The 13,617-nt window shown below is 37.5% G+C and overlaps 1 long non-coding RNA gene across 1 annotated transcript; it reads left to right on the top strand.

The window, feature by feature from the left end:
• Nucleotides 1–2,646: 2,646 nt before the first annotated feature.
• LOC311299217 lies at nt 2,647–11,297 on the top strand. The gene is made up of 5 exons (XR_014629084.1): nt 2,647–2,790; nt 2,984–3,123; nt 3,373–3,494; nt 5,172–5,340; nt 10,479–11,297. It is a non-coding gene; the product is annotated as an uncharacterized lncRNA (long non-coding RNA).
• The last annotated feature ends 2,320 nt before the right edge of the window (nt 11,298–13,617 follow it).

The following is a 13,617-nucleotide window of genomic DNA, read 5'->3' as shown; positions in this document are numbered from 1 at the left end:
ATTTGTTATTTTGAACAATTAATTCAATTGTAAATGATCAAATAAAATAATTTATTTTCTTTTTCATTTACAGAATAATGTCATTAATATTTATATTTATATTTTGTCGATGTAAAATTTACATTCCCATGTAACGTTATATGAACATCTGCGTTTGAATGTCGCGCAGTAGATTTCAGATTATCGCGGGATCACGGATCAGCTGTTTTGATGAACTTCACGACGAGAGTGCGCGCACTCCAATTCTGCCAGCGAGTCCGTGGAGTTTTGCATGACATATCAAATCTGGTAAGTGAACGGTTTGTTTTCTACAAACTTGAAAAACAATTATATGTTATGACTGAGGCTATTTTGCGTGGACTGGGTTTCATGTTCAGTTCAACGCACAACTCTTTCAGTTTGTTTCTTTCATGCTGAGAAACGTTAAAGGCAGGGTAGGTAGGATTTTTATAAAAAAAAAACATTCCAAATTTGTTTAAACTGTCTTTATATACCAATACATAATTAAAATGTAAGTATACTCTGAAAAAGAGAGTATAAAAATCGAGTGTCTGTAGACCTCTCACGACTGTTGTAAACACAGCTCATTATTTCCATTCACTCCACCCCCTCCCTTCTGGGCTTCTTCCAAAGCCACGCCCCCAAAACACATGAACGCGCGACGCCAAACGCTCAGGCTCAGCTGGAAGACGCATTTATTTACCTGAGACGAGTGGAGAGGAAGGAGCTCAGTGCATGCAGTGACTTCATGTCAGAATCACATGTAATACATAAAATGGAAGAGAGGCCGCACTATGCTTAAATATTATTTTTATTTGCACAGACGCGTTTCAGCGCGTGCCTTCCTCAGTGTGCAACAGCTTTGTTGCACACTGAGGAAGGCACGCGCCGAAACGCGTCTGTGTTAATTTCCTCTGGCTTTATCCAGTGCCTGTTTCGTTGCAGCCTTTTCTGCCTCAGATTTTCTTTTTTTAGCCTTTTTATCAGGGCGAGCAGTTACCAGCAAAGCTGGCATTGGTAGTTTTTGCTGCATTTTATCTTCCATTGTGCCGCAAACTCCTGCTTACTCGGTGTAGTGAGCTGAATATTTCCGGAACGGTGACATGTGATGAGTGCAGGGCCGTTTGAAGGAATTTGGGGGCCCCAAGCAAAATGGACATGGAGGCCCCCCCAATAAAAAACATATTATAATATGTAACCATATTCCGTCCGTTCGAAAAAAAAGTTGCACTAACTGTTTGTTACAAGCAGCATTTGCCGTCAGGCAGGTATCTAACATAAACATATTTTTTCTAGCCTACCTGCTGCAAAATTACACCATTTGTACAAGACAAGTGGAGCTATTTTATCCAGTGTAATTTATCACTTACCACTAGGGGTGTAACAAAATTCACGGTTCGGTTCAATACGATACACGTGTTACGGTTTGGTATGTTTTCGATACAGCAAAAAGAAAGAAATGCCAATTTCCTTGATTTATTTATTTTTATTTTTTTAATTAAAACTAGCACCATAAAATATTATTTCTTTTTACTTTGAGCAATTCTGGAGCTATAATTGACTCTTCTTAGGAGCATATAAAAGTGCACGCAGGGCAGCGCACGCAGTGGGGCTCGGGCACGAGACATGAAGGCATCTGATTGGTTCTTTACATTCGGACAGAGTGGCAGTGATTGGTCAGAGTTTTTACTGTCCTGCAGCTGCTACAGAGGTCTGATTGTTTTCATTCCTTTTTCTGAACACATAATGTATTGACTACTCTCAGGATGGAAGGACCATTTCACCCAGTATAAAAAAAAGTGTTTCTGAACAGGATTACCTACCATAGCTTTAACTAGGATAAAAAAAGAGCGATTTTGTTAGTTTGCTAAAAAACGTCCAACTGTCGTTTCTGCAGCAAAGCAGATTTCTGAATATCACGTGATCAGCCGTTTTGACGAACTTCATAAGTTAGAGTGCCCGCCATTTCTGCCAGTGTGCTAGTGCTAGTGGAGTTGTGCATGACATGTAAAATTGTGATATCTTGAACTGGTAAGTGAACAAACAGTTCGTTTTATAAAAAAAAAAAAAACAGTAACTGTATATGTTTTGACTGGGGATATTTTGCCATCATAATGATGCGTACGATTGGATGATAAAGGCTGTAAACTGTGTAGGTTTTATTATCACCTCAACTCTTTTCAGTTTTTTTAGCGCAATTTTCCACCGGACAAAATTGCGATTGTTAACTCATGATTTCTGTTCTGTCTGTGCGCACCAATCTTGCACTTCTATCTACTCCTCAACCAGACCACCTAGAGACTTCGGGTTTTCGGCATTATGTTAAGGAAGGTCTACTCTCGGGAACGCACAAAAAAAATCCAGGAAAATATTTTGGATTTCCTGGAAATTCCAGAAAAAAATTCCGTTTTTTGCAAATTTCTCGGCAACCATAATAGCTATCGAGTTGAAACAAATTGCAATCGATAGCTTCTAAAATTTCAAATAATATTAGAAAAAAAGAATTGATCAAAAATCTTTCAAAAGAAAGCTGAAACAGCGCACGGAGCTTAGAGCTTGTCTCCCCTACCTGATTTGCTTCAGATCTGACCTCTGAGAAATATGATTCGGCTGCACGGCTGTCAATCATCACACGTGATTCAACGTGACCTCTTCTGCATGACGTATCCTGTGTACACTTCCTGATTCTGGACAGCCTTGATAAACAAAGCGAAAGTGACATTTCTTCACCGAAACTAGTTCTAATAAATGCACGATTTAATTATGGGTGTTATTTTCGTGCGATTTGGGGTATTTTTATATTTTCTCTTTCATTTACTATATCCTTAGTGTTGTGATCCCATGACGTGAGAAAATTGCGCTAAAACACTCACTGAGTTTTTATTACTTGTTTTCTTTCATGCTGAGTAATGTTAACTGAGATTTAAAAAAAGCGATTTTGTTAGTTTGATCTAACGACTAACGTTTCCTGTCGTTTCTGCAGCAAAGCAGATTTCTGATTATCACAGGATCAGCCATTTTGACGAACTTCACAAGTGAGAGCGCCCACCATTTCTGCCAGTGAGCTAGCTGCTAACTTAGTGGAGTTGTGTATGACATGTAAAATTCTGATCTCTTGCACTGGTAAGAGAACAAACAGTTGGTTTTATAAAAAAAAAAAACAGTAACTGTACAAGTTTTGACTGAGGCTATGCCATCATAATGATGCGGACGAACTGTTGGTTAATTCGGCTGTTAACGTTAGACTGTGGGTTTTATGTTCAGCTCAACTTTTTCAGTTTTCTTTAATGGTGAATAATGTTAACTAGTATAAAAAAGAGCGATTTTGTTAGTTTGCTTTAAGTCGACTAATGTTTACTGTCATTTCTGCAGCAAAGCAGATTTCTGATTATCACAGGATCAGCCATTTTGACGAACTTCATGAGTGGGAGTGCCCGCCAATTCTGCCAGTGAGCAAGTGGAGTTTACATGTAAAATTCCGATCTCTTGCACTGGTAAGTGAACAAACAGTTCGTTTTATTAAAAAAAAAAAAAACAGTAATATTATGAAATATTATTACAATTTAAAATAATGGTTCTCTTTTTTAATATACTTTAAAATGTAATTTATTTTTGTGATGCAAAGCTGAATTTTCATCAGCAAGTACTCCAGTCTTTGGTGTCTTATGATCCTTCAGAAATCATTCTAATATGATGATTTGATACTCAGTTATTATCAATGATGGAAACAGTTGTGCTGTTTAATATATTTTTTTGGAATACTTTTTTCAGGATTCATTGATGAGTAAAACGTTAACAGCATTTATTCATAAAAGCAGCATTTATTCAAAATAAAAACATTTCTAACAATATAAATCGTTACCATCACCTTTTATCAATTTAACGCATCCTTGTTGAATTAAAGTACTAATTTCTTAAAAAAAAAATAGTTATTGTTCCAAAACTTTTGAACGGTAGTGTATATTGTTACAAAAGATTTCTATTCTAAATAAATACAGTTCTTTTTAACTTTTTATTCATCAAATAATCCTGAAAAAAGTATCTCAGGTTATAAAAAAATATTAAGCAGCACAACTGTTTCCAACATTGATCATAAATCAGCATATTAGAATGATTTCTGAAGGATCATAAGACACCAAAGACTGGAGTACTTGCTGATGAAAATTCAGCTTTGCATCACAAGTATATTAAAAAAGAGAACCATTATTTTAAATTGTAATAATATTTCATAATATTACTGTTTTTTTTGTTTGTTTGGTTTTTTTAACTGCAGGCTTGATGAGCATAAGAGACTTCTTTCAAAAACATTAAAAATAGTACTGTTTCCAAACTTTTGACTGGTACTGTATATGTTTGTGACTCAGGTTATTTAGTCAATGATGCTGACGAATTGGGGATTAATCAGGGTTTCAGTTTCTTTCATGCTGAGTAAGTAACGTTAGGATTAAAAATAACGATTTTTATTAGTTTAGAAGTTAGAAGCGACCAAACATCTCCACGTTTTCCCTACACCTAAAAAAATTATTGTAAGTGGTTGCACTCAATTCATTTTATATACATTTAAACAAATGCATTAAGTTGAACTAGTTCAACCTAATGCATTTGTTTAAATGTACTAAAATCAATTGTGTGCAACCACTTACGATCAATTTTTTTAGTAAATTCAACGAATCATTTTTTTTTTCAGTGTATTTAAATACAGTTACACGACCAAGTATGGTGACAAAATAAAACTTGGGACTCGGGAGCACTTCGACTCGGTGCAGTAATATCGAAGTGCTCCCGAGTCCCAAGTGCTATTCCGCCATACATTATAGTTATCCTTTTTACCCGCTAAGAAATGCGCCACGTTTTATTTTGTTACCATACTTGGTCGTGTAACTGTATTTAAATGGGGAAAACGTGGAGGTGTTTGGTCGCTTCTAACTTCATCTCTGTTTGGTTCCTAATGAATGAACTGGGCTAAGCTAAGTGCTATCAAAGTGTCGCCGCGCGCCAAGAGCGATTGAGTGCACGCAGAGAGGTATGCATCAACTCGTCTTAGTAAAGGGAATGACATAGTTTAATATGAAAAAACGGTGGAGTGTTCCTTTAATGAAGACTGTTTTTATTTTTGTTACTGTAATGTTGTAGTATCTTTGTTGGAATATTTTTTCTTACTTTCTTTTTAGGTCGATCCTGTTTTTCAGCTAAACGGTTCATGCTGTGTGTGGATCAAAACATTATACTTGACAACATCCACTCCTTCATTTCCGCCCTGTGCATGATGTTTAGGAGCTATTATATCTTCAACATCCATTACCCATCAGAGCTGGCATCAACCCTGTAGTTTCTGCAGAGGTATGTCGTCTTGGATAGGCTTTATGCAACAATTTCACTTTATTGAACTTAAAAAAATTAAGGTACTCAGACTCTTACGCCGGTTTGACACCGCAAGCGTCACCAGCGCGTATTTTTTCCGGCGTCCATGTTAATCAATGAGTGTATTCACACCGCACCCAGAAGTGGCGCGGCAGCGCGTAGCAGGAGCAGAGCAGGAGCAGCAGTGCCGCGATAGTTTCGGCGCCCAGTCTATTTTTAACGTGCCGCTTACGCTGAATTAAAGTGACAATGCATTGTTCATGGCCAAAATACACCGCAGTTTTACCCAAAAAGCGCATTGATGATATCTATTGTGTTTTAAACAGTCAATCAAATGACCAAAAGCAATTTAAAAAGAAAACAAATGTCCAAAAACAAACTTGTTGCCCGAACAATAAAAACAAAGATGAACCAAAAGTTATATAAATAAAATTATTAATAAAATAAGCTTCTTGACAAGTCTTTTCTCTTAAATGCCTTTGAAAACGAAATAAAGCAATGCCAACTTATCCATTATAGATATACTCTGTCTGTACACAACCCGCGGTTCAGCCGCGCGTGACAAACGCTGCCAGTGTGAAAGCAAAACGCGCGTGTCCTGCTCCTGCTCACCATATGCACTGCTCCAACGCTCTTTACGCTCTGATAATGCGTGCAGTGTGAAACCGGCGTTACGCTGTTGACGTAACATAAACATTACAACGCAACAGTGCAACTCTTCCAAAATGCCAGAATGCCGGCTTACCGTTTGCCGACGATATTCAGGTGAGCACCACGATGCATGCGTGCGATTCGTTCCTTATTGGAGGACTTGGAAGCGTTGCATTGTTTATGTTGCGTCAACAGCGTGAGAGTCTGACACAGGCTAGAAAAAAATTGTTGAATAAAGTCGTTATTTTTGTTTGTTTTGCCTACAAAATGTATTCTCGTCGCTTCATAAAATTAAAGGACAACTCCGGCGCAAAATGAACCTGAGGTGTATTAACACATTGGTACCAAGTCGGGCGTTCTCTGGGATTTGTTTTCATGATAATCAAATGTAAGAGTTCTATCTCTAAAAACTGACTAGCTTATTATGCTACAGGGTTTTTCCTGCATAGAGAATTATGAGGCGGCCGCCTCCGTCAAACTTCGTGCCGCCTCCGGCTCTCGACAAAATTCGGACAGTCACATGGTCAGATACAGTTTTTCCACCGTGTCGGTTCTGTTGCGGTTACCGGCTTGTGTCCATTCTCAAACCGTATAGTGCTGCGCGGATCGCGGATAATCCGCAGATCGGGCGGGCCAAGTAATACAAACATTCCATTCCAATAAATCGAGGGTGGATGACCGATAAATTATAATGTTTTGAGTTTAATAAAGACACAGAACTCTAATCACGGTAAAATGCAGTGAACGTGCGTGCGTCACTTTTACTTTCGTTTTCAACAACGTAGCGTTAATTCTCTTCAGGGAAAACCCATCAAGGAAAACATCAAGGCTTGACAATAACACTTGTCTGGGACACGTGTGTGTTTTTTTTTTTTTTTTTTTTAAGGGAAAAGTGAGAGAGAATTGTACTACTTGTCCAACCGAACAAATACCCTGATTAAAACAATTTTTTATTTAAAAATAAAAAATATCTAGGGAATCACCGAAAACGTGAGGATGATTCTGTTTTATTTCATTTAATGTAAGTGGCGATCGATAGCCTATAGTTGATAATAATAAGCCTTATGTAGCCTACTGACGGTAACAATGTTGCGACAATGTTGTTAAGAATGTTGTTAAGAAACAATATATAGCCTAGGCTACACACGTCAAGAGTGCTGTTTTCCTGAATGCCATAAAGACTGAAACCGAGACATAACTCGGTTCATAACAGTTCATTAAACAGTTAAAATTAAGTCACTTACATTTTAGACGCAATGACTGTTTTTCTTCTGTTTCTGCAGTGAAAATAGTTCCAAAGATCACAGCAGAACCATCGCGCATCTCACAGCAACGAGCACTTGTAGCATTACTGAATGATGCAGCGTTTTGAATGAATCGGTTGAGACAAAGATTCAATGACCCGTTCATAAACTGCCTCATTCTGAATAAATCAGCCGTTTGAACGAATCGTTTGAATGAATGACTCAATGACTCGCTCATTAAGACGGTCGCCTGCCGCCTCCTACTGGCGGTTTAGTTTCATAAAGTATCATTCTTTTCAACATTCCTTATTTGTATATTCAAAAATATTTAAAATAATCTAATTTAATACAGTTATAATTTTAAATGTAAATTATTTTTAATTTGATTGGTAACAGCCTGTGTCTTGAATATATTGATCAAATTTAAGAATTTGAAATGAAAAATGGAGCATGCATTTAATAAAATTAGGGGGAAAATGCCCTTTATAAAAGGTACAAAAAATGTAAAAAATGTAAAAACAGGAAATGTAATTTTGCCAAAGGAAGAACTTTTATTTTAAATAAATGTTCATTTTAAATCAGCCTACTTCAGTGTGATATGTTACCATATTATCATGCTTAACACTAATCTGAATAATTGTAATGTGATGATCAGATGCAGATATCTAAATCCAAGAATATGGGCGGTTTGCGGGTGGATTATTTATTTTTAACAGTGGATTCGGGTAATCGATTAATCGGATAGGGTTTTTTTAATTCAATTAGATTTTTGTTTATAACTAAATAAAACCCTAAATCAGGGTATTTATGTGTAAAAGTGTACTTTAAAAAGTGCAAAAGCCACACATTGAGTTTTACTAATATAATCTTAAATTTTTACATTTTAAACCCCAAACACAAAAGTTTGTCCAGTTTTTAAACAGTAAAACTTCTTTAAATATCCAAAATATAAATAAACAAAACAAAATATTGGGTTGCGCTGCTCATATAAACTTCACATTATGAAATTAGGACACAAACATGTTTGTAATAAGATATTAAGCAGCAGATTTTGAATTCCAATGTAGAATGCGATCTGTTATTTCTTGATAACAGACCGCTGCGAAGTATAACACACCAGAAAAACAGAGCGTTGCTATGGACACAGGATTCTAACCGTAGAGACGGAACGGACTATTTTCTTTAGCGGAAGCAATACAATCATTTTTAAATCAAGAAACTCCTTTTTAAATCAATATTTTGTGTAAAATTATTGATTTATTTGGTGGGTAGCCATGTAATAAGCGGGATTATCCCTTACATAGTAGACAAATGCTATAAAAAGAGAGCGGAATGGAGGTACGCAGCTGACAACAGGCTTGATTAAAAGTACAGGAAAAATTATGTATTACTGCACAAGCATTCGCTGAAAACCACTGACTACAGTGACTAAAAAACAATATTTTACTGCTGCTGTTATTAACTGCCTTTATATTTAGTGCTTCACTTTGTAAACACCATTTAATTTAACCTATTTCTGCGGTAGCGCTATTTTAATCCATCACTTATGTTGCGAGCGAACTGATTGCGCAACCTGATGCTCGATACAAAATAGATCTAGTGTGACTGTCCCGAAGTTAGTAAACAAAGCTGTTTACACAGTAGCATTGAATTAAACTAGACTATACCATTTTCACATCTTCATATAATGAGAATACAGTTTTTGCTTGCCGTGCTGATGTTTCTCTCCGATTACTCTCTGCCATTTCGCGTGACTGCGTTGTCATGAAAGTGACGTCATCAGTAACGCTCCCCGTGACGTGAGCAGACCAACTAATCGACAATGACATTCGTTGACAACGATTTTCATAATCGATTATTATCGATTTTATAGTTGTTGCAGCCCTAGATTCGGGTGACTCAAAGTGCACCAGATTAATGAATTTATCTTTAAAATGTACAAAATTTTATTCCGGGGGGGTATGCCCCCGGACCCCCCTAGAGGTACCAAGCTCCACCCACATAAATAACGTGGGAAACACATTAGGCTATATGATGATCTACAAAAAATACCTTATTATTAAAATACATTATTAGGGGTTTACCACCTCCACCTCATTTTCAGCCAGGAAAAACCCTGCGCTAGTATATGGGGCAGCAACTAAGTCAAAATAAATCGCTAGTTAATAACACTAAAATAGCCTCACACTAACACGGTAACATAATGAGGGTCCCTACATGCAAACCGAAGCATTGAGAACTTTGTAAGTGTACAGACAGTTTAATAAGAAGATGCTTTATAAAGACAACACTTCGCGTATCATCTTATTAAACTGTCTGTACACTTACAAAGGTCATTATTGCAATATAAACATATGAAATCGCCTTTTATTTTATCATTGATTTTTAACTGGAGTCACTGATAAACTGCAGATGTCTGATTGACAGGCCCAGCTATTATTAAAGGGTTCGTTCAAGGGATACTTGCCCTAATGTCTTTCCAAACCCATAAGACGTTTGTTCATCTTTGAAACGCAATTGAAGCTTTTAATTAATGCTTTTTAATGAAATCTGAGAGATTTCTGAATAAATACGCAACTACCACTTTGACGCATCAAAAAGTTCTTGAAGAGATTGTAAAAACTAATCCATATGAATTGAGTGTTTTAGTCCAAATTTTCACATCACTTTATTTGATGAACAGATTTATTTAGGTTTTTATTCACATATAAACATTGGTCAGCAAACACAAACAAATTCAACCAGCCCTGCTTGATGCACAAGAACAAACCTCATTGGTTCTTGAGAAAGCTCAAACAGGCTGCCTGGTTCTCGCATGTCAAGTGAACATGCTTGAGCTTCTATTTACCACAACTGATGTGTAAGCTGATGAATATGTGAGTAAAAGACTAAATTGCACTTCAATTCAGATTAGTTTTTCAATCTCTTTCAACTTTTTGAAGCAAAGTTTCAGTTGCGTAGCAGTCAATGTAAGGATCAGATATCTCAGATTGCATTAAAAAATCTTAATTTAAGATCTTAAGAAGACTTAAGAAAGAACTAAAGTCTTACGGGTTTGGAACGACATGAAGGGTGAGTAATCAATGACAGCATTTTTGGGTGAACTAACCCTTTAATACCTAAAATATTTTATTTATCTTGAATAAAGAAATGTAAGTTATTTTTTCTGTTAATAAAACTATTTTATAATTAATAAGTTGCCTGTTTTTCTTCTTTCCCAAGGTGTTTTTTCTCCATCAACCCAGAGAAGGGCACCAAAGTGGAGAAGACACAAACTTCACGCCTCAATGTGAACCCAAGAGTCCTTTAATTCAGGAACTTTCAGATCATGAGTGGCGCGATGTCTGAAACTCTATGGACGTTTGTTTGGACTTTACTCTGAATTTTGTTTTAGCTTCTATGCTCAGTTCTTCAAGATCAACCCAGAGAAGGGCACCAATGTGGAGAAGACACAAACTTCACGTCTCAGTGTGAACCCAAGAGTCCTTTAATTCAGGAACTTTCAGATCATGAGTGACGCGATGTCTGAAACTATGGACATTTGTTTGGACTTTACTCTGAATAAGGTTTGTTTCAGCTTCTATGCTCAGTTCTGAAGATCATTTTTTCAGGCGAGTTTGTATGCAACTTAGTTTTATTGCTCTTATATTTTGTGATATTGTCCTGTAGATCAGTTTGCAGAGATTAATTGTTTAACAAATATTCTCTTTCTTGCCCTCTCCTTCTCTATTTTTCATTTTTAATCTTTTTCTCATCTTTGTTTCCTTCCATCTCTTTACCTCCATCTTTCCTCTATCAGTTCCAATGAGATAATTAAGCTGTACATATTACAAATGTGTATGTTGTGCTGCTTTAATATTAATGAAGAAGGCAAGACAAAAGGCAGAAAATTGATGTTTTTTGCAGTTTTGTACTGAAATGCAGTTTAAAACTATAAAGTTGTTTACACTATGTGACTGTCATTTTTACAAAATTATTCTGGCAACCACAGCTGCCAAATTATGTTTGTAAAAACAACAGGATTTTTTTGCATAAACAAACTTAAAGTCTGTATTTCTTACAGTAAATCCCTGTAAATTTTCAGATCTGCATCTCGAACGGCTTGAGGGTGAGTAAATCATGGCTTAAATATCATTTTTGGGTGAACTATCCCTTTAAGTGTAATATTGTGTGGTGATTGCATCTACATCTGCACCAGCTGGGTGGTCCGCTCTGGTGACTCTTAAGCGCCGAACACAGTTGAAATGTGCCTTTACAGAGGTCATCTCTATCTTCACTCTGGCTTTACTGAGGGCCACATTGAAGCAGTGCTGTGGCCCTGTCTGAGGGTCATGATAGGGGGTTATTGTGTAGGTTTTTCTATCGCTGTTCAAATTAACAGTGTTTTGTACTGTACCAAATTTAATTTGCTTTCCTCAAAGCGCTGACACAACACACACTCACGGAAAATTCGTGAGTCAAGCACTGGAGCCAGGCCATTTGGCATCCAAACTTGATCATATGTTCATGACCACAAGTCGTCTGCAGATGAAATGTTTAGTAGATCATTGTTATATCTGTTAATGTTACTATTAATTTAAAGATTCATCTCATAGAAAACTAGATGTACCGCATCGCGGTACAAAATATGACCGCCGCTCAGGCCTGCACTGGCTTTCCACAAAAATAAATGACGTGGAGTAATTTGGCTGTATTGCGTGTTTATGTATATACCTAAAAAAAGTAATAGTATGTGCATGTCTGTCTGTCTGTGTGTGGGTGTGTGTGTGTGTATGTGTGTGTGTTTGTGTGTGTGTCTGTGCGTGTATGTATGTGTGCGTACATGTGTGCGCGTGTGTGTTTGTGTGTGTGTGTGTCTGTGCATGTGGATTTGTATGTGTGTGTATGGGTGTGTGTCTGTGCGTGTGGATGTCAGTGTGTGTGCATGCTTGCGTTTGTTTGTATTCCTGCATGTGTGTGTGTGACAGTATCATCCTAAACCAGCAACCCTTCGCTCAACACCACCATCTACAGGCCGATGAGTGTACAGTCACTAAATGTGCACATAAATGAATTTATTTTATACCCCCCCATGGATGAAATTATACAAAACTTAGCAGAGGATACCCCCAGAGGATGTCAAGTTAATCATACACATGAAATATGGTGCAGTTCTGAACATCTCCACTGAAGATAGGGGCGATTAAAGCAGAATAATATTGCATTTTCATTTTTTATGGGAGGGGCGCAAATCACAAATGAGTGATTATGGGCTAGGTTGATGTGGGCCCTTAAGAGCAACATACCATAAAAATTTCTTCATCCTCTGTGCCACGCTTCAGGTAGTTATTTAGGAAAAACGGCATTTTTTGGGGTTTGGGGGGGCCCAGCGCGGGGGGGGAGTGGCTCCCGGGGACCAAATGAAATTTTTCCGTAGAAGTCTAGTGGGGCTACATGCCCACCAAATTTCATGTTCCCCGGTGTTTCGGTGTCCCTGGTATCGTTGACGAAAAATTTACGGGGGCCCCAGCACGGGGGGGGGAAGTGGCCCCCGGGGACCAAACGAAATTTTTCCGTAAAAGTCTAGTAGACCAACATACCATAAAAATTTCTTCATCCTCGGTGCCACGGTTCAGGTAGTTATTTAGGAAAAACTGCATTTTTTTGGGTTTGGGGGGGCCCAGCGCGGGGGGGGAAGTGGCCCCCGGGGACCAAACGAAATTTTTCCGTAAAAGTCTAGTAGAGCAACATACCATAAAAATTTCTTCATCCTCGGTGCCACGGTTCAGGTAGTTATTTAGGAAAAACTGCATTTTTTTGGGTTTGGGGGGGCCCAGCGCGGGGGGGGGGAGTGGCCCCCGGGGACCAAACGGAAATTTTTCCTTAGAAGTCTAGTGGGGCTACATGCCCACCAAATTTCATGTTCCCCGGTGCTTCGGTGTCCCTGGTATCGTTGACGAAAAATTCAGTAAGGTGACGAAAAAAAAAAAAAAAAAAACTTTGACAATCCCTATATGACCGCTTTCGCTAGCTACGCTAGCGGCGGTCATAATAATCATCTCACATATTCACATCATCTCTACCTGAACATTATGGCTGTGATAGGACTTCCTATTAACACAATCTGCCTCATGTTCACCTAGAGCAGTGGAGATTGGAGCAATAGACTGCATACATGGAGCAATGAGAATCATATCATAAGATTAACAGAATAATAATAATAAAATATTTTAAATAATTCTTAACATGTATTGTATAGTACATTTGTGAAATTTGTTTTTTGAAAAAAAAAAAATGTGTTCATGTGATGTCACCCAATCAATATATCTTACCGGCAATTTTATAAAGCCCTCTTTTATGGACATGGTCGATAAATGTCCGG

This window comes from Rutilus rutilus, assembly GCF_951802725.1.
Source record: "Rutilus rutilus genome assembly, chromosome: 11".
NCBI classification, from domain to species: domain Eukaryota; kingdom Metazoa; phylum Chordata; class Actinopteri; order Cypriniformes; family Leuciscidae; genus Rutilus; species Rutilus rutilus.
The sequence above is the reverse complement of the archived record's forward strand: the minus strand, read 5'-3'. Positions and strand labels throughout refer to the sequence as shown.